Source organism: Castor canadensis, chromosome 19 (genome assembly GCF_047511655.1).
Source record: "Castor canadensis chromosome 19, mCasCan1.hap1v2, whole genome shotgun sequence".
Lineage (NCBI taxonomy): Eukaryota > Metazoa > Chordata > Mammalia > Rodentia > Castoridae > Castor > Castor canadensis.
The window spans coordinates 44,345,742-44,367,824 of NC_133404.1; the positions used below are offsets into that span (position 1 = coordinate 44,345,742).

Here is a 22,083-nt window from a genome sequence, read left to right on the forward strand (position 1 = left end):
CGGCTGCCCCTGGTCCTCTCACTGATGAGCAGAAAGCATCAGGTGATGTCAGTGTCACAGTGATGGTAGGTAGGTGGGCCACCTTACCGTTCTTGAGTAGCATCTAGTGCTTGCAGTATTTCCTGTATCTAATACAGTACCAAGTATACAGTAGGCACTCAATCGATGTGGAATGAATAGCAAACTGACCTTTTTAAGATATTGGCAATCTTATATCTTTTTCTGGCAGTACTGGGGTTTGAACTCAGGGCCTCACCCTTGCTAGCAGGTGTTCTAGACATGAGCCATACCCCCCCCCAACCCTTTTTCACTTTATTTTTTAGACAGGCTCTCAAGCTTTTTGCCAAGGCAGTCTTTGGGCCACAGTCCTCCTACCTGTACCTCTTGCATGGCTGGGATGACACGCCTGGCTTGTTTGTTGAGATGGGAGCTCACTACCTTTTTGCTTTGAACCGTGATCCTCCCGATCTCCGCCTCCCTGGCTGCTGGGGTCACAGGTGTGGCCACTGTGCTTGGTGAAAATCTCTTCTTGTTTCTAACCTCCCACCAGTTAAATACACTGCTCATTTCACATTTCTGGTAAGGTCTTCAGCAGACACTGTGTGACCACTGATGTCACTGTGGTTCGTTAGGAAGACCCTTTAGTCTCTATCGAAGCTGTGTCACGTCCCTTCCCTGTGGCTGCGTTTCCTCTCCTCAAAGCATTACCTGTGACTGGTCTGAGAAGGAGCTGGTGACAAGATTCTGGCTAATAGACTTTGTCTCTAGGAAAACTTTCTTATTTTCCAAGGGGACAAGAGGAGGGAACAAGGCTGTCACTAATCCTGCAGAGCAGTTTTGACTGAGGTCAGCCAGCAAGTGTGATGCCCTCAGCCTGAGGTGGTCAGGGTGGACACGGGTCGGGGGATCTGCACCCTTGATGGCTCTGAACTCTGTGAATAGCCCATGGAAGCATTGACTTCTTCCTCCTTGCTGCTCAAGACCATGAGTTGGGCATTTCTTTCTTTTTTTGGTGGTACTGGGATTTGAACTCAGGGCCTCATGCTTGCTAGGCAGGTGCTCTACCACTTGAGCCACTTTGCCACCTGAGCTGGGCATTTCCAGTCTTGAGAGGCCAAATATCTTCTGTGCAACTTGGCCTGCAGGGATGCTGACTTTTCTTCCACGTCTAGCTTCCTAGTTAATTCTTTGCTAATGTGAACAAGTTTGAGTGTTTTCCTTCATCGTCTTCTAAGACAGAAGGATGAACTCTGCTTCAACCTGCTAATTTATTTCATAGTGTTTTTCTGCCAATTTGTTGTTTTGAAGCTTGCTGGCAAAGTAGTGCTCATTTTACTACCTGACTGAACTAAAAAGACTAATTAATATTGTAGTTATGATGTTTTTAATTCATTTTTCTAAAGTAAGACATACCTAGTTTTATTATTTCGTGTTTTGATTCTATCCTTCTGTTTTTCCATACCTGGTTTGCTGCTTTCTTATAATGAATTGAGAGGTTCTTCATATTTCTCTAGATTCTGAGCTAGTTTTTATACAAAATGGCATTTCCTCTTCCCTGAAGATCTGGTATGTTCTGTGAGACACCCGAGCGGACTTTTCATCAACTTCTTGGAAGCAGATGTTTTTGCAGCTTTTCAACTTTTTTGCATGGTTTTGGATCTAAGTTTTACAGTTTCCTGAGTTGACTTTGGTGATTAATCAATTCCTGGGAGTTAATTACATTTATTTATACTTTAAAATGTATTTCATGCATTTGACAGCAATCCTCTTGCAATATTTAAATAGCCTTTGTACCTGTAGATACACAGTTGTCTTTATTATTATTATTATTATTGCAGTACTGGGGTTTGAACTCAGGGCCTTCACCTTGAGTCACTCCACCAGCCCTTTTTTGTGATGGGTTTTTTCGAGATAGGATCTCATGAACTATTTGCCTGGACTGGCTTTAAACCATGATCTCTGCCTGCTGAGTAGGTGGGATTACAGGCGTGTGTCACGGCACCTGGTGGTTGTCTTCATTCTTAATGTTGCAGGTTTATGCTTTCCACAGCTCTGAAACATCTTGGAATTTGCATGTTTTGTCTCCTGTTAAACATCTTGGACTTTATTAATCAGGCCTACTGGGATTTTTGTTTGTTTTTACTGTATTAATGTCTGCCTTTATTTCAATTTCCTTAAAACACTACTTTCTACTACATTCACAGATGCTGGTCTTAGGCCACTCGTCTACTTACTGGACATTCCTTCAGCCTCCATGGCCTCCTCCTCCATCTCCCCGCTCTGTCACTGTGTCCCAGGGCTCCTCTGGTGTCCTTTTTCCTTTGGGCTCATGAACTTGCCAGGCAATTTCACTGGAGATTCTGCATAAATAATCGTTCTGGGTGTTGGATCTGGACCTCGTATGTGTACCCCCAATCCCAGTCTGCCAACTGACAGTGGTGTGACCGTGGGAAAGTATTTGTCTGTTCCTTGATGTTCTGAAGAAACAGAACCAGTCCTACTTTCAAGAAGGCACTGTTGAAAGGATAGGGGTGTTGAGGATGGCCGGTTTTATGCAGACAAACTCAAGTGAAGCCAGGTGCCATCGGCTCACACCCGTAACCCTAGCTCCTTGGGAGGCTGAGATGGGGAGGATTGCAGTTCTAGGTCAGCCTGGGCAAAAAAACTTTGCAAGAGTCCATCTCAATAGAAACAAGCTGAGCATGGTTGTGCGTGCCTGTCATCTCAGCTATGGCAGAAATCCTAATCTAAGAGGACCATTCCTGCCTGGACAAAAGCAAGCTCCTATCTAAAAAATAAACACAGGAAAAAAGGCAGGAAGAGTGGCTCGAGCAGTTAGCTCTCCTGTCTACCAAGAGCGAAGCCCTGAGTTCAAACCCTGGCACAGCCAAAATAAGAACCCCAAAATGGAAGAGCACTAGGTGCAACTCAGTAACAAGTTTAAAATTTAGAGGAAAGCGATTAATACCCAGAAAAATAAAGTCACCCACACGAAGAGAAGTATGCAGTACTGAATATCATATGAGGGACCAGGAAGTAATTAAATACCCGCCATTGTGAAAGACCTCACCGCTGGGTAGGAGGTCAATTGGCCTCGTGATCCCCTCACTGGACAAGTTATTCTTTGTTAGTTATGATGTCCTAGACCCCAGAAAGGCCTGGATGCAGATGGGAACAGCCTGAGCTCTGGATGCAGGATGAGCAGTGAGGTCTGAGGGTTTTTAATTTTCTTGTGTGCTGGTGCCATGAGCTCCACAGAAAACCTCCTAAGTCATTCCACTCTTTGACATAAAACCTGACTTTTTAAAAATAAATTATCACATTTTTAAAAGTTTCATCAAGGATTTACTTTAGTATAATAAGGTAAACTAAGGAGAAATGGGAGGAAAAAAAGGAGAAACATTTCCTGCTCCCCACTCAGGAATCAGGAGCAAAGACTTCCAACCCCAAACTTCAGGACAAAAAAAGAAAACTTTATGTCATTCTTTCTTATGGCTAGCTACGGTTGCATAAATTCAAATGAAAGATATGCAAATAGAATTTTGCAATTTGTGGAAAGAATAATGCAATACAACAATGCAGGAGTGATCCAATATAAGGAAATATCATTCTTTAATCAGTAGCTTAACACAGAATATCAGACACTGGAGAGATAAGACATTTGACAAACCCATTAGACTTTGCCATTCTCCTCAATCAAATTCTAAGCTAAATAGTTTTGCTAGGAACTCCTCAAAAATAGTAGAGTCAAACCAACATCAAATGTGTGCTAAATGATAAGAATATTAAGATACCTTTAGTTATAACCAAAGATTAAGATGGGCGTGGTTATACACACATGTAATCCTAACTACTCGGGAGGCTGACACCAGGCAGGTCACAAGTTCAAGACCAGCCTGGGAAACTTAGACCTCATCGTGAAATAAAAAGTGAAAAGGGATGGGGAAGTAGCTCAGTGGTCGAGTGCTTGTCCACTATGCATGAGCTCCTGGTTCCATTCCCCATGCAGCAGTTAAAAAATAAAAAGAATTAGACAGGAATATCCATCGTCACTGTCAATCCTAACCTTGTTGTGAGAGGTTTTAGTCGATGAAATCATAACAGAAAATGAAATACCTGTCATAAATATTGGAAAAGAAGAAGTAAGGTTCTCTCTGATGGCTGATATTTTTAAATTAGAAAATCGAGACGTATAAAAAAGTGAGATGAGATGTATACTGATGGTTCACATGCAGCTACTCCAAAACACAAGAACTGCTGTCTGAATTCACTAGAGTCAGAGAAATAAAAACGGAGTTATTAATTCTAAAATAGGGCTTGTGACATGTCGCTCAGTGGCAGAACACAGGCTGGGTTCAATTCCCCCTACCAAGAAGAACAAAATGACAATACTGAGTGGAACTTTATGGTCACCATTGAGCAAAAACGAAGGCAAAGATATAGATCTTTTTACAGAGCTGTTGATGGGAAAAGCACTCTTGTCCATTGCTGGAGGCAAGGTAAACGGTGCATCTTTTTTGGAGAGCAATCTGCCAACATCTTTTGAAATAAAGTATGACTTTTGACCCAGAAATTCACTCTGAGAAAATTTTCTGTAGAAACAGAAGTCACGGGGCATAAGGCCCGACACAGGCGAGTTTTGGCGTGGTGTGGTGTTGTTAGAAGTAGCACAGAAGACAAAGCAATGTAACGCCCGAGCAGAGTGAGTTAGGTGCACACCAGCTGACTGGGAAGACCGGGCACAGGTGTTTGTGGGGTTATATATGATATATTCAATTATTGTTAAAGAAAACCCTAACCCCAACTCTTCCAGATGAGAAACAGGGTGTGTTTGTGTGAACAGAATTCTATGGACGTACAGACCATATTAGACAAACGTAAAAGTGCTAGCAAGTTACAGTAAATTAAGTGCATCTAGGACCAAATGTATGCATTTGTGGCGCAATTAGGACAGGTCTAAGCTTGCGTATGACTAAATAGTAAATGCCCGTAGAGGACCAGGTACATGCACATCTGTTGATAGTGGTTTATACGGGAGGAGAACACACGAGTAGATGGAGGGTGTGAGTGGTGCAAATGCACTCGTTGGATGGAGCTGAGATTGGGGTGCAGAGTGGGAAGGGCTGAAATTGGGGTTGTGGCTGTGGCTGTAAATAGCAGTGCAGTTAGGGACTGACGTCTACAGGAGGTTGGGGCTTGGATTTGGATAGGTTTAAGAATACAAATCTAAGGGCTGACGGAGTGGCTCAAGAACACCCGCCTAGCAAGCATGAGGCTCTGAGTTCAAGACCCAGTAAAAAGAAAAAGAAAGAAAAGAAATGAGATTAATCCAGGCACCAGTGGCTCACACCTGTAATCCCAGCTACTCAGGTGGCAGAGATCAGAACGATCGTGGTTCATTGCCAGCCCAGGCAAAATAGTTCAGGAGACCCTATCTCAAAAAAAGTCATCATAAAAAAGGGCTGGTGGAGTTCAAACCCCAGTACTGCAAAAAAAAAAGGAACATAAATCTAGATCCCAACCTGGATCTGGGCAAGATGTTGATCTATTTTTCTGCACAATTATATTCAGGAATTTTAGCCAAGGCACAGATTTTGTGACTCTATAGGATTATAGGTTGGATTTTAAAAATCTTTATCTGATTAGGATTTTGATTCTGCATCTAAGATTATGCATGAGTACACTTAAGTATGCAAATTAGTGTGCAAGAGTAAATAAATGTATCTGTCTTTGCATCATAAAATTATGCAAGAGTTAGCTCTATTTTTAAATAACTAGTAGTTTATAAATATATATGTAAAATATCCTGTATGTGATTGAATAAATATAAATGTATTTATACAGAAATATATAGACATATCTATATCTGTTTGTCTTTCTAGTTAATAACCTTGTAGCAAATTGTCCACAAATACCTGCAAGGGGTTAGTTTGAAAAATGGGTTATGCAGATGGTATTGATTTTACACTGACCCCATGGGAATAGTCCCTTCTTGTCAGTTTTCTAGAAAAATTGTAGAAGTTTGGGACAATGTTTCATTAAAATGTGGGGACTTGCTTGGAAAATGTCTGGCTTAGCTACCAAACCCATTTCTGTGGTGCAAGTTGAGCAGTCAGTCTTAATTTCTTGGCTTTGGTTTTTGCAAGTTAATTTTTTTGAACTCTGCACATATTACCTAAGTTTCAAATTTATTGGCATGAATTCCATCCTTATCTTCTGATGGAATCTTTTTTGTTTATTTGGGCTCTGTGTTTTCTTACTCATCATCAGAGTTACATCAAATTTATTTCTCAAGAACCAACTTTTGGCTATGGTGTTCCTTTTAGTTTTATTTAATTTACTTTCTTCCATTTATTTGGCTCTTTTTTTGCCTAATTTCATAAATTTGTGGTTCACCAATTTTCATCCTTTCTTCTTTTCAAAAAGTAACATTTTAGGGGGTAATTTTGCCTCAAAGCAGAGGTGTTCCTGTTTTTTGCATGCTTGCATATAGTTTTAAAATTGTCAGTTCTAGGATTTTTCAAGTTTCCATTATTCATCTCTCTTTGACCCAAATACTTAGCAAGTAAATGAGAATTTTTGTGTTTTTTGGCAGTAACTTCCGAAGCTCATTGTGTCAGAGGGAATGGTCTACCTGACGTCACTGGTTTGCATTTTGTCAAAACACATTTCACAGATCAACATGTGATCAGCTTTTGGACATGTCCTCATGGCTTGACAAAAATATATTTTTATTTCTTTTGCATCTTCAATAAGTTTGTTTTTCTGCTGAATCTATGATTAATCAAGGAAAGTGTGTTTAAATATCTCACTATGATGCAGTGTCTGTCAAGTTCTCCCTGTGCCTTTATCCATCTTGGTTTCTTTCTTTTTTTTTTTTTTACCTATTTTTGAGATTATGCTATGAGGTACACACGTGTTAAGAACTGCTGGGTCTTCCTGTGAACTGAAATTCAGCACCATGTAGGAAGTCACTCAATGCTCAGTAATGCTTTTTGTCTTAAAGATTAATTTTGGCAGTTACCTGCAACTATCACAGCTTTCTTTGGGTTGTTTTGGTTGGGTATACCATTTTTTTTGCCCTTTTACTTTCAAATTTTCTGTGTCTTTCTCTTTTGAGTGTGCTGTTTATAAAGTACTTATGGCTATTTTATTTCATCAAATCTAGCAGTCTTTGCCTTTTAAATGGTGGGATTAGTCCATTACATTTACCATGAATATTTCCTATTTATGTATTTATACTTCTTCCATGTATGTTTCATATGATAGTTCCTGATTTTCCCCTTTTGCCTTTATTTTAAAATTTGAATTTAATATTTAATATTTATCTTACTTCTTACTCCATTTTTCCAACTTAACTGAGCTGGGTGTTATATATTTTACTTCTATTTTTAGAAGTTATTCTTAAGAGTATACTATGAATAATTAATACACTCTAAAATTAATTTCTACACAAAAATACCTAATTTGAGAATAACATTTTATCATTCTTGAATCAATGAACCTGGTCTTGACTTATTCTGTGATACCAAATTACCTCAAAATTTTCTGTTTGAAGATCATCAAAGTATATTTCTTTCATATTACATCTCTGTCATGGCTGGGCAGGGGACTACCCCAGGTCTCCTCCAGTCACTGTCATGGAGCCTATTGGAGCAGCTTTTGCCTGATACTGGGGGACTTTGTGGTCTTACAGAAGAGGAAAGGAGGCCTTGGCACACGTAAACGATGGCAGTAAGCTTTCTCTTAGAAAGAGCATCCATCACTTACTTTACGTTTCATTTGCCAAGCAAGGTCAAATGGCCAAGCCAGACATCAGCAGGGCTGGCTGCGTACTGTGCTAACAGGAGGCATCGCCTCGAGATAACAAGACTCCTCTCCTCCTCCCACAGGACCCACTCTTCACCCTTGTCCCAGAAGAAGCAACTCCAGAACCCCAAAAGACACTATGTGAGGCTCAGCGCTCAGGATGTCCTGGTGTGTTTTCTCTCTCTCCTGCTTTCTCTGGATCGATAGTTCTGTGAAATAAAAGGACACATTGTTCAGCAAAATCTCAGCAAATAACAGTGGGATAAAGGACTGAAAAGTCACCGTAACAGTGGGATAAGCTTGAAAAATCACCGTACACCCACACTCAGAAAGAATGAGGTGCACAGTAGTGAGTTCCCCATGGGAATTCTGACATCGTTTAGCCAGGTGTTCGAAGGGCCCCTTCTCTGGGGTGAAGAACATTCCTTCTTAGGGTCCAAGCTTTGTTCCAGATCCACTATCATTTAAGCCTTTTCTCCGTCCTCTGGGAGGTCCTTGGTTTCCCATGACTCTTCCTGACCTCCTCCCAAGGTCACTCTGAAGAACGTGTCTTCCTGGGAAGCTGAGCATCGCTCCCTGCTGTCTTCCTGCATGGAGGTTGGGGACCAGGTTGCTCTAAGTTTTGATGAGTCAGAATCTCTTAGTCCAGGTTGGTGGTTTCATAAACATAATAGTCACGAATATCTGACCTTCATGTAAGCGTTTACATTTTTGATTTTTGCGGGTTCTATCTGTCAAGAGCTGCACCCCGTTTTTGAGACATGAGTATCTTAAGTCCGTCAGCCTTTTATGGAAGAACTGCACCCTTCTCATCTCATAAAGTTATCTTGCCCAAGTTCACTGATTGATCTGTCCCCGTATGCAGAGGTTCTAACATCAAAGATATCATCCGGTGTAAACTATTGTGACCTCATTCCAAAGCTTTATTTTTTTAAGCCTTTCCTTTGAAAAATTCAAATATGTACACAATAAAAATAGTGTTGGCTCCCTATCTTTTTCCTTTTCACCATTTATGGGCATCTGCCACATTAGTGTTCTCTTTCTCTTTCTAGATTTTGGTTTTTCTTTCAGGCTTACTGAAAGAAACACTCACACCAACACACATACCCACCACTGAACTGTTCAAGAGTAAGTTAGAGTGATGACTTAAATCTTAACTATTTCAGCATGTATTGAAGGCATGCTTTTATATAACCACATTATAATAATTAAAATCAAAATTTAGCACAATTACAACATTCTTATCTACTATTAGTTCACGTTCAAATTTGTCCGTTTGCTAAAATAATGCTGTTTATTATCCTTAGCCAGGAACACCAGTTACATTTAGTTGTCATGCATCTTCAGGGCTCTTCTGCATCTTTCACATCACTGATATTCAGTTGTTTTGTTGAATATTGATCAATCAGGATTAGTCACATTGTGCTCATTTCTAGATTTTTATAGAAAAGTTAGTTGTGTAACTGATGTTGCGTTGTTGTAGCTCACCCCAGGTGCTAAGTATGTTTGTTGCTACTGGAAAGGGTTAAATATTAATTAGCCTTTGTTATTCAAAGGATTGGCAACAAGTAACAGTTACATTTCTCCATTTGCAGCATCAGAATTTCTAGACAATAATTGATAAGAACTGCCCCTTGCCACCATTCTGCAGCCTGAGCTGCAGCTGGTTTCATCCCTTGCAGAACAAAGCCCCACTGTCCCTTATCTCCTGCCACCTCTCTTTGCTGGTCCCTAGCCCTTGCTTTCTCCCAAATGCTACTTAAGGCCAGACCCGCCAAGAGAAGCTGATGAACCATTTTTCTCTGCCAGCCAGCCTGCTTATTAAACTTTTCAACATGAGATACCTCTCGTGAGCCTCCTTTGTGTGTGGTGTGCGGCGTTTTCCTAACAGTAATTCCTTTAATCTCTGCAAACCCATCCTTCATTTATGAGTCGGTTTCTTTGTTCTAATGCCTGGTCAGCTGCATCCAGTAACAACCAGGACCTGCTGCTAGTCTTCTGCTTCCCAGCCTCTTTGCCTGGAGCCATCCATTCATTTGGTGAATTGTCTGCTTTCCCAGTTACCAGGGCAACCAGATATTTCACCACCGCAGACTATGGCCTTCCATCTTTGCAACTTCAGTGAATCACCCCATGCAGACTGGCCAGGAAGCCATTGCCATAGATCCTAGGCTCTGCTGTGAGGGTAGCACTCTGCTCTGACATCACTGTATGCATCTTTCATCTTAGGCTAAGGGATGCTATGGTGTGAAAAAGGACTTTCTGGATTTCCAAAGTAGCACAACCTAAACACTGTAGAAATATCAGGAAGATACTATGCTAGACTCCGAAAAAGGTTGGTGTGGATGTTATTCTATTAAACAATGCTGCCAGTGGGAGTCATCCTATAGAAACTTTTGGCTGAGCTCCAGTGGCTCACACCTATAATCCCAGCTACTTGGGAGGCTGAGTTTAGAAAGATAGCAGTTCAAGGCCAACCTGAACAGTTTGTGAGACTCCCATCTCCAAAATAACCAGAGCAAAATGGGCTGGAGGTGTGGCACAAGAGGTAGGGCACCTGCTTTGCAAGTGCAATGCCCTGAGTTCAAACCCCAGTCCCACCCACCCCTCCTAAAAAGAAAAGAAATGTTTGAACATATGCACAGAGTTGTGTGTATGCAAAGATGTTTACTTTAGCACTGTTCACAATGGTGGCAACTGGAAGCCTCTTAAGTGGCTGTGCATAGGGAATATTAATTTGTGATGGAAATACTGTGGAATGCTTTCACAGCATGAACAAAACAAGGGGTCATCTGCAGCAACACCTCAAAAACTATGTTCAATTGAGGCATATACATGAATGGAAATGAACCCTGTAATGCGATTCCATGGGTATCAAAACAAGCGCAAATCACAACACTCTGATGAATACACATATGTAAAATATAAATGGGTCTAAGAGAATTTACACCAAGCTGAAGAGACACAAGGGACATGGGGGTGATGGGTGCTGAAAGGGGGTGTGAGCATTTTATTCTAGATGTGGCTCTCTTGTTTCAACTTTAATAAAAATATATTGCTTTATTACTTACATAATAAATTAATACATTGAATCAATAACATACTTTGTAACATGAAAAAACATGTCACCCAAGGTGACAGAGAAAGAACGGGAGATGAGCAGAGTTTGTGACCATTAAATATTGAGGTGTCTCCCAAGGGCAAAAAGTGTCACGTTTATTCTGTGCATGCCCAGGGAGCATAAGAATGGCAAAAAAAAAAAAAAAAAAAAAAAAAGACCTCTTACTGCTACTACAGATGAAATTACCTGTTGTGGGCTAGAATTAATTTTCTGGTATAGGGACTTTGAAGAGTAATCCAAAATATGTTTGGATTAAAAGATATTTAATCTAGGTGGGTTTTCACCTAAAACTTTCTTGGGTATCCCTAGCTTCTTATGCAAGTTGGCTAACCCTAGAAAGCACCACATATATTTTGAACTGTTTAGTTCTTGCTGTGGAGCTTTGGCTCTCAGACAGGCTCATGGGAACACCGGGATCACTCTTCTTTTGATTCACTCTTCTTTTAAGTATACCAGTGTCACCAAATCCCCTAAGAGCTCAGTTCAGAAGGAAATAGCTGATGCACTCTAACGCCTTCTGCCAGAGCAGTGTCATTTCAGTCCTTCCCACTGAACTTCTTCCTAAGAGAAATTACATAATCTTAATACCATTCTCAACCAGCAACAAACAAATGTAACACTGAGATTAAGACAATTTTAGGACAGATTTGTTTTAGTTTGGATTCACTTGGACTCTGAGACAGGAATTTTACTAGGAGACAAGGAGGCCACTAGTAGGGAATGGGGAGGTGACAGAGAGAAGGGTATAGTAGATTGAAATTGACCACAAATTCTTAGGAGCAAGTCTATTTCCACTCCCTGAATCTGGTGACGTTTTTTGATCAATAGAACAAAGTGATGGTGACATTGGAACTAGGTCTCAGGGGATCTTGCTTTTTATTTTCCTACCCCGTTGGAAATGCCCTGAGAACAGCTCTTGAAGAATCCCACACCAGTCCCAGCCTCTCTGAAGATGAGACCAGGGTCAACAGAAATGAGTCCTTCTAGTTCAAGGTGCCCCAGTAAACCTGCCATTCCATAATCCTCCAAGTAACTGCAGTCAAATGTGATAGAAAACTAAGGCTGCCATTTTATAAATTAGCGGCCATTTTATCCTCAGGTCTCACCTCTTGGAAAATGGAGCCATTCCCAATAAACAGCCCCACCCTTTAACAAGATTTCCCATGCTCCCAGACAAGCTCCACCCAAGCTCCAACCCCATCAAGGACCCCTGCACATGCACCAACATCTTACCCTCCCTCTTCTATAAAAGGCCACGCCTGGCCTGGACTTGCTCTCTTTCTGCGCCATCTTTCCTGGGTCAGCCAGATGGCTCATGCCTGCCATCAAACCCTGCTCTTGGAAGTGAGTTTTTCTCGTGTGCTTTCTTTGTAAGTGGCATTTTTCCTAACATTTGGTGCCGTGACTCGGATTGGGGTGCACTCACAGCACTGACCTTGCTCTCCCGGCTCCCTCACCCCATCCCCCCACCCCTCAACTCCCATTCCCTTCCTCTGGTATTAGAGCTGCTTTCTGGAACCCCTGATCCTAGAAAGAGCTGCTCCCTCACTAGCTCACGGGGAGGTTTCTCCACCTCAGCGTGCCTCCAACTGCCATCCACCACTGGCCAATCTTCCCTCAAGGTCCTCTCTCTCTTGGTGACTCCTCCTCGCATGCAGAGCTGTGATCTCTCTCTCTCTCATTTCCTCAAAATCCTAGTGCTAGGTCTCAGCTCGCTTTCGTCCCCAGGAACTGGGTTCCCCACTAGGGACTGTGGGCCCCTGTGGTGAAGACATTCCCTCTGGGTGCTCCACATCTCTCTCTCTCTCTTTCTCTCTCTCTCCTGAGGACCTGATATTTCAGGGATGCCTGCCATATGTCTCCTCAGGTCAGGCCTCACCATGGGAGTTGGACTGTCCAGAATTCCTTCAGACTTCCCATTGGGATGTCTCCTGGCCAACCTTGGGCCCCTATGCCTCATGCCTGATCTTAAGCCCCAGAAGCTCATTTTTCTCTGTAAGCAGGCCTGGCCCCAAAATCCATGAGTCAATGCCTCCAAATGGCCACTTAATGGCACTTTTGATCCCAATATTTTAAGGGATTTATACAATTTCTGTGAGTGCACTGGTAAGTGGAAGGAACTTCCCTATGCCCAATCCTTTTCCTATCTCCACACCAAACCCTCCCTCTGTACTTCCTGTTCTCACACACAGGTCCTATTAGCCTCTAAACCAGTCTCAAAACCAGATAAATCCTTTTCTGAACCCCTTCCTGACTCTGAAACTTTCCTTTCTTTTGACCCTGCTAACGAGCCTCCACCTTATCAGAGATGGGCTTCTGTTGTTCGGCTGTCGGCCCCTACCCCTCCTTCTGCCCTCCTTCTGCCCCTCCTTCCACCTGCCCTTCCACCCACCCTGAACCACAGGATCCCATGAGCCCCACACACACTCGCTCTCACAGACGCCCCCTCCAGTCAGCCGGTTTCCATCTACCCTCTCCGGGAAGTGGCTGGATCAGAAGGCATTGTGAGGGTCCATGTCCCCTTTTCCTTCCCTGACCTCTCTCAGATAGAAAAGGGCCTTGGCTCTTTCACCACTAACCCAGATTCTTATGTTAAAGAGTTCCAACACTTGGCTCAATCCTGTGACCTTACTTGGCATGACATCTATCTCATTCTTTCCTCTACCCTCCTTCCAGAGGAGAGATGCAGGGTCTGGGACGTGGCTAGGGCACATGCAGATGAGGTCTGTTGCACCACCCCCACTCATCCTGTAGGGGCTGCAGCAACCCTACTAAGAAGCCTCATTGGAATTACCAAACCAGTGACAGAACGCTTAGGGATCAGATGGTTACCTGTTTAGTGGCAGGATTAAAAAACTCAGCCCAAAAGATTGTTAATTTTGATAAACTCAGAGAAATTCAACAAGAAAAAGAGGAAAATCCAGCTAGTTTCTTGTCCTGGCTCACAGAGGCACTACATGCCATACAAAAGTTGACCCTGAAACTAAGGATGAGACAATTATTCTTATGACCCACTTTATCTCCCAGTCAGGCCCAGATATAGGAAGAAAACTTAAAAGGCTAGAAAATGGCCCTCAGACTCCACAGGCTGAAACTTTAAATGTGGCTTTCAAGGTCTATAATTACCAAGAATAACAACAAAGGGCTGATAAGGAGAGGAGAGGTAAGGCTAAATTCCAGATATTGGCACTAGCCCTCCAACAAAGGCCTCTGACCTCTAACTCCTGAAGCCAGGAAAAGCCCTGAACATCTTCAGGCCCGTGTTTTCGGTGTGGCCTTGAGGGACATTGGGACCAGGCATGTCCTAAACCATGCCGCCTGCCGGGGCCATGTCCTAAGTGCAAACAGGAGGGCCACTGGGTGAGGGACTGCCCCTCCACCCCTCAAGGTGGTGAGTCTAAGCCCCCCCACCATCCCTACTCCTTAACTGATCTTTTAGGACTGGCGACTACAGCTGATGACTGACGGAGCCCAGGACTCCCAGGCCTGATGACCATAACTTAACGGAAGCCCAGGGTAACTGCTCTCATTGAAGGTGGGACTATCTCTCTCCTCATAGACAAGGCGCCACTTTTTCTGCCTTGCCAGAGTTCTGGGGACCTACCAAGCCTTCTTTAACCTCCATAGTCGGGGTGGAGGGAACTCCTACCCAGCTCTTAATGACCTTTCCTTTAACCTGCATACTGGGAGATACACTTCTTACTCACTCCTTCCTAGTCCTCCCTAATTGCCCCACCCCACTCTTGGGAAGGGACATTTTCTCAAAATTCCAGACCACTCTCACCTTACACCCATTCCCTCTTAAGTCATGACCCATTAACCCCTTGTCTCCATCCTCACAGCCCCTCCTTGCCATCATAGGTGCCCTGCTTCCACAAGCCCCTCCTGACCCCTTGCCTGCTACACTGGTGGACCCCATTGTGTGGGACCTCCAAAACCCTGCAGTCACTACACATCACGAGCTAATCTTTATTACTCTCAAGGACCCCTCTGTTTTCCCAAACCAACCTCAATATCACATATCTCTTACCCACTTACAGGGGTTAAAGCCTATCATCTCAGAGCTTCTTGCTAAGGGCCTGCTTCACCCAACCCACTCTCCCATAACACTCCTATTCTGCCTGTAAAAAAGCCCAATGGGTCATACCAGCTGGTACAGGACCTCAGCTTAATCAATGCAGCAGTGACTCCTATACACCCAGTGGTGCCCAACCCCTACACTCTCCTGTCTCTTATCCCCAGTACCACCACCCATTTCACAGTCCTGGACTTAAAGATGCTTTCTTCACCATCCCTGCCACCCACGGTCCCAAGACCTCTTTGTCTTCACCTGGACTGATCCACATTCTCATACTTCCCAACAACTGACCTGGACTGTTCTGCCTCAGGGGTTCTGGGACAGTCCCCACCTCTTTGGACAAGCTCTAGCTAGGGACCTCCTTAACCCTCCATCTCTCCCCAAGTAAACTCCTCCAGTATATAGATGATCTCCTTCTCTGCAGCCCCTCACTCGAGGATAGCCAACAACACAATGTTCTCCTGCTTAAACAGATTACCCAATCCTGCTTAATTTGCCAAACCCCAACTCCAATATCAGACCCCCTCTCTTTCCTACCCACCAAGCCAGAGGATGCCTCCCTGGCATGGATTGGCAGGTGGACTTCACACATATGCCTCCAGTAAAGAGGATTAAGTACCTTCTGGTATTGGTAGACACCTTCACAGGATGGGTGGAAGCCTTCCTTACCACCAATAAGAAGGCCTCCACAGTAACAATTTTCGTCACAGACATCATCCCATGGTTTGGTCTCCCAGCCTCCATCCAGTCCGACAACAGGCCTGAGTTTGTTTCCTCTATTTCCCCAAAATTGGCACAAGCCTTAAATATTCACTGGAGATTTCCCATTCCCTATCACCTCCAATCTTCAGGTAAAGTCAAACGTGCCAATCGCACACTAAAAAATACTCTCACCAAACTCTCCCTCGAGCTCCACCTAGACTGGACAAAGCTCCTACCCCTACTCCTTCTCCGTCTCTGGGCCCTCCCAGAAAGACCACTCATGCTCAGCTCCTTCGAGCTCCTCTATGGCCGTCCACTCCTCCCTATCACGGTTCAGCCAGAACCCCTAACATTCCCCCCACTCTCCTCATCCTCTCCTCACTTTTCTTCGCTCTCTCCTTTGGTGGCTTGCTCATGATCAGTTGCCACAGCCCTCTGACACCACCAAAATTACTCCCTCCCTCTAAATGGGAGATATGGTTTATCTAAAAAGTACAGCCACACCCGGCCACCTGCAGGAAAAGTGGAGAGGCCCATTTAAGGTCATCCTCACCACACCCTCGACTGCTAAGCTAGCAGAACTTCCCTCCTGGGTACAGTTCAAAATCTAAAACTGGCGGCCCCACAAAAGACCTACCAATCTCTTCTTACAGGACCAACAAAAATAAAGGTGTCCTGCCTCCCCAAGATCCCAGAAGATGGAGACACACCCACGGAGACTGCCAGGGCATAACCAGGAGCCCTATGCCTGGGGACCTGGCATCTCGCCTACTCACTCTTCATACTTCCCCTTCCCATTCTTTCCTGTCAGTGCCTGCCCAGCTTTTACTCTTTCATATGTACACTCCACTCTAAGATTTTACTCTTCCCACATCCCAACACAATCAGCCTCCCTCCTTTTTCATACCTTCTTTTCCCCTACTTCATAGATTGGATATCTGACCTTCATCTCCAAGGACTCTCTCAGACTTCACTCCTAAAGAAATCTACTCATTTTCCAACATACTCTTTGCCTTACTGTCCACTCCACCTATGCTTTCATTCCATCCCTTCCTATGGGTAATTCTTTTTTTTTACTCATATGTGCATACAATATTTGGGTCATTTCTCCCCCCTCCCCCCACCCCTTTCCTTACCACCCACCCCACCCCCTCCCTCTCCCCCAAACCCCCTCGATACCCAGCAGAAACTATTTTGCCCTTATCTCTAATTTTGTTGTAGAGAGAGTATAAGCAATAATAGGAAGGAACAAGGGTTTTTGCTAGCTGAGATAAGGACAGCTATACAGGGAGTTGACTCACATTAATTTCCTGTGCATGTAAGTTACCTTCTAGGTTAATTCTTCTTGAACTAACCTTTTCTCTAGTTCCTGGTCCCCTTCTCCTATTGGCCTCAGTTGCTTTTAAGGTATCTGCTTTAGTTTCTCTGCATTGAGGGCAACAAATGCTAGCTAATTTTTTAGGTGTCTTACCTATCCTCACCCCTCCCTTGTGTGCTCTCGCTTTTATCTTGTGATCAAATCCAATCCCCTTGTTGTGTTTGCCCTTGATCTAATGTCCACATACGAGGGAGAACATATGATTTTTGGTCTTTTGGGACAGGCTAACCTCACTCAGAATAATGTTCTCCAATTCCATCCATTTACCAGCGAATGATAACATTTCGTTCTTCTTCATGGCTGCATAAAATTCCATTGTGTATAAATACCACATTTTCTTAATCCATTCGTCAGTGCTGGGGCATCTTGGCTGCTTCCATAACTTGGCTATTGTGAATAGTGCTGCAATAAACATGGGTGTGCAGGTGCCTCTGGAGTAACCTGTGTCACAGTCTTTTGGGTATATCCCCAAGAGTGGTATTGCTGGATCAAATGGTAGATCAATGTTTAGATTTTTAAGAAGTCTCCAAATTTTTTTCCAGAGTGGTTGTACTAGTTTACATTCCCACCAGCAGTGTAAGAGGGTTCATTTTTCCCCGCATCCTCACCAACACCTGTTGTTGGTGGTGTTGCTGATGATGGCTATTCTAACAGGGGTGAGGCGGAATCTTAGTGTGGTTTTAATTTGCATTTCCTTTATTACTAGAGATGGTGAGCATTTTTTCATGTCTTTTTTGGCCATTTGAATTTCTTCTTTTGAGAAAGTTCTGTTGAGTTCACTTGCCCATTTCTTTATTGGTTCATTAGTTTTGGGAGAATTTAGTTTTTTAAGTTCCCTGTATATTCTGGTTATCAGTCCTTTGTCTGATGTGTAGCTGGCAAATATTTTCTCCCACTCTGTGGGTGTTCTCTTCAGTTTAGAGACCATTTCTTTTGATGAACAGAAGCTTTTTAGTTTTATGAGGTCCCATTTATCTATGCTATCTCTTAGTTGCTGTGCTGCTGGGATTTCATTGAGAAAGTTCTTACTTATACCTACTAACTCCAGAGTAGTTCCTACTCTTTCCTGTATCAACTTTAGAGTTTGGGGTCTGATATTAAGATCCTTGATCCATTTTGAGTTAATCTTGGTATAGGGTGATAAACATGGATCTAGTTTCAGTTTTTTGCAGACTGCTAACCAGTTTTCCCAGCAGTTTTTGTTGAAGAGGCTGCTATTACTCCATTGTATATTTTTAGCTCCTTTGTCAAAGACAAGTTGGTTATAGTTGTGTGGCTTCATATCTGGGTCCACTATTCTGTTCCACTGGTCTTCATGTCTGTTTTTGTGCCAGTACCATGCTGTTTTTATTGTTATTGCTTTGTAATATAGTTTGAAGTCAGGTATTGTGATACCTCCAGCATTGTTCTTTTGACTGAGTATTCCTTGACTATTCGTGGCCTCTTGTGTTTCCATATAAATTTCATGGTAGATTTTTCAATCTCTTTAATGAATGTCATTGGGATTTTGATGGGAATTGCATTAAACATGTAGATTACTTTTGGGAGTATAGATATTTTTACTATGTTGATTCTACCAATCCATGAGCATGGGAGATCTCTCCACTTTCTATTGTCTTCCTCAATCTCTTTCTTCAGAAGTGTATAGTTTTCCTTGTAGAGGTCTTTCACATCTTTTGTTAGGTTTACACCTAGGTATTTGATTTTTTTGAGGCTACTGTAAATGGAATTGTTTTCATATGTTCTTTCTCAGTTTGTTCATTATTAGTGTATAGAAATGCCAATGATTTTTCTATGTTGATTTTATATCCTGCTACCTTGCTATAGCTATTGATGGTGTCTAGGAGCTTTTGAGTAGAGTTTTTTGGGTCTTTAATTATAGGATCATGTCATCTGCAAATAAGGATATTTTGACTGTTTCTTTACCTATTTGTATTCCTTTTATTCCTTCTTCTTGCCTAATTGCTCTGGCTAGGAATTCCAGTACTATGTTGAATAGGAGCGGAGATAGTGGGCATCCTTTTCTAGTTCCTGATTTTAGAGGGAATGGTTTCAGTTTTTCTCTGTTAAGTATAATGCTCGCTGTACGTTTGTCATATATAGATTTTATAATGTTCCCTGTGGGCAATTCTTATCCTCGTCTCCATTCTCCTGAGTGTTGGCTTGTGGAAAATTTCTCCCCCTGAGTGGAGATGGCCCCATCACACAGCTCTCTGCCTAGGGTACCTCGCCTTATGTGCCTTACTCCCTATACTCTCCTCATTCTTATGACTTAGATCTTTTCTATCCTTCCAGTTGGGTTCCCATCCCTATCATAGCTCTGGAGATTCAAAGTCTGAGAAACCTACACACAGAACCAGGCTTCAGCCACCCACCTAGTAGGTTCTGGGGACTGTTCTCCCACAGGATGTGTAGCTGGCATATCCTGTAGTGTAGCATATCCACTACTCCCAAATCCATGTCTGTAAGTAATCACCCTTTTATTTGCTTCTTCTTCGATCAGACCCAACCCTATTGCAAAAAGGGTGCTAAATTGTCAAAGAAATATGGGGGCTGCTCCTATTGGAGCTGCAAAATACATTGGGTTGCATCGGGGAGCCCAAAGTCTGGAGAAATAAGTTTTCACTTTGGGGACTCTGGTACAGTAACAATCCACATCCCTGACCCTTGGAACACACGATGGCAAGATGGGGTTACAGCCAACATATATCCTCATGACACCCCTGACCCTCGGCAACCCTCTTTATATCTAGGGAATTGGTTATGGCCTCCTAGACACAAATAGAGATCCCCTCAAACATCCTTGAAGCTGAACAGATCCTCCAGGACCAAATCCCCAAAGATCCCTCATCCACTACTCTATCATTCTGGATCCAAATTATACAAATCTCCATGCAGTTTCTTAACTCTACTAGTCGTATAAACCTCACTCACTGTTTTTTGTGCACTTCCCTCCAATGCCCCCTACTAGTGCCAGTGCCTGCCAATCTCTCTGTACCCACCCCAACCTCTATGCCCCAAGATTTTAGATGCCACCGCCCTTTGTTTTCTGTGCCTCTATGGGAAGTTGACTCAGAGCAATCTCCCTTTTACACCTGCTATCTCATCCAACACTCTGTCTAAAACTAGCTTCCTCAACTCCTGTTGCTCTAGTGTCTCTATAACTACACAAACTCCCTCTCCCTCTGGACTGTACTTCTGGTGTAATGACTCCCTACTCACCTGCATAAATGCCTCCACTCTGAGCCCCTGCATTTTGGTGATAGTGGTTCCCCAACTTACCCTCTATGGAAAGGCTGAATTCTCCTGGTTGTACTCACCCCAACAGCCATGGACCACCTTCCTGTCCATCATGGTTGGGGTTAGTTTGGCCTCCTCTGTAGCTGCCTCAGGGATCACAGGAGGAGCCTTGCGTCACAGTCTCATTTCAGCCAGAGAATCCGAAGACCACTTACAAGTCACCCTTGAATCCACCTCTGTCTCTCTAGCCTCCCTTCAGTGACAACTTACCTCATTAGCTCAGGTTGCTCTACAAAACTGCAGGGCCCTAGATCTCTTAACTGCTGAAAAGGAAGGCACCTGCCTTTTCCTCCAAGAGGAGTGGAGTGTTGTTACTACATTAATGAGTCAGGACTACTGGAAAAAAACATTAACACCCTGTCCTGCCTAAGTGAAGAAGTCCAACTTTGAAGATCAAAATCCTCCTCCATCCTAGACTGGACCCAATCTCCCCTTCTCTCTTGGCTGTTACCTCTCCTTACACCTCTTATCCTTGTCTTCATCCTCCTAAGCTTCCTCCCCTGCATCATAAGGACCCTATAAAACTTCTTACTAGATCGTTTATCTGCTGCCACTAACCAGAGGTTTAATCAGCTCCTTCTCCAAGGATACCAACCCCTCCAGGGCCACTGAGAGGACCTCTACAATGGCCCATATCAAGACACCGGACTCTGAGGACCCTACTTGAGGACATACAATGCCCCCTGCCAGCAGGAAGCAGCTAAAGAGACTGATGCTTCACCCCAATTCCCGATCCTCGGCCCCTACCCTCATCACTGCTAAAGAAAAAATGGGGAATTATTGAACAATAATGCCACCATTTTATAAATTAGAGGCCATTTTATCCTCAGGTCTCACCTCTTGGAAAATGGAGCCGTTCCCAATAAACAGTCCCATCCTTTAACAAGATTTCCTGTGCTCTCAGACAAGCTCCACCCAAGCTCCACCCCCATCAGGGACCCCTGCACATGTGCCAACCTCTTACCCTCTCTCTTCTATAAAAGGCCACACATGGCCTGAACTCGCTCTCTTTCTGTGCCATTTTTCCCAGGTCAGCCAGATGGCTCATGCCTGCCATTAAACCTGCTCTTGGATGTGAGTTTTTCTTGTGCGCTTTCTTTGTAAGCAGTGTTTTTCCTAACAAAATGTGTGACCCCAGACAAAACTGGGAGAAGAACCATCCAGCTAAACCCAGCCAAAAATTCCAATCCAAGGACTTTAATAAATAAAATTAGGTATGACAGCAGAAAACTGATCATAGATGACTAGAGTTTTCTATACAGAAAAAATAAAATAGTACAAAGCTTGTGCTTCATGATAATCCTGCCCAGGGATGAGGGAATGGGAAGTTTATTCACTAATCCTGGAACTGGAGGTTGAACTCTACAGAGGAAGCCTGCCTTCTCAGCTCTGCTGGCCTGTTATGTGATGGGAAAAGCAGCCATCCCAGGATCCAGAAAGAAGTTCACAGTCACAGCATTCAAATCTTGGCTGTTGGAAGCCAACAGAACTCACTGAAAGTTTCAAGGGATAAGCACAGAACACTGAGAACAGCAGCTGCTGGGTATTAAACAGCTCTTTACAAAAGTATGGGAAAGTTGTGAAGGGTAGTGTTGATTTAGAAAGAACCATTACTCCCCTCTCCCCGCCTCGCTTTACCTGACAGGCTCTGTGGAGAAGAGTTGGGTATCAGAACCCAACTGTTATGGAGAGGAG

The 22,083-nt window shown here is 43.4% G+C and overlaps 1 long non-coding RNA gene across 1 annotated transcript in view; it reads left to right on the plus strand.

Annotated features, from left to right (window-relative positions):
- Positions 1-22,083, plus strand: part of LOC141419205 (uncharacterized) — an 89,203-nt gene that overhangs the window by 837 nt on the left and 66,283 nt on the right. The window lies entirely within an intron of this gene.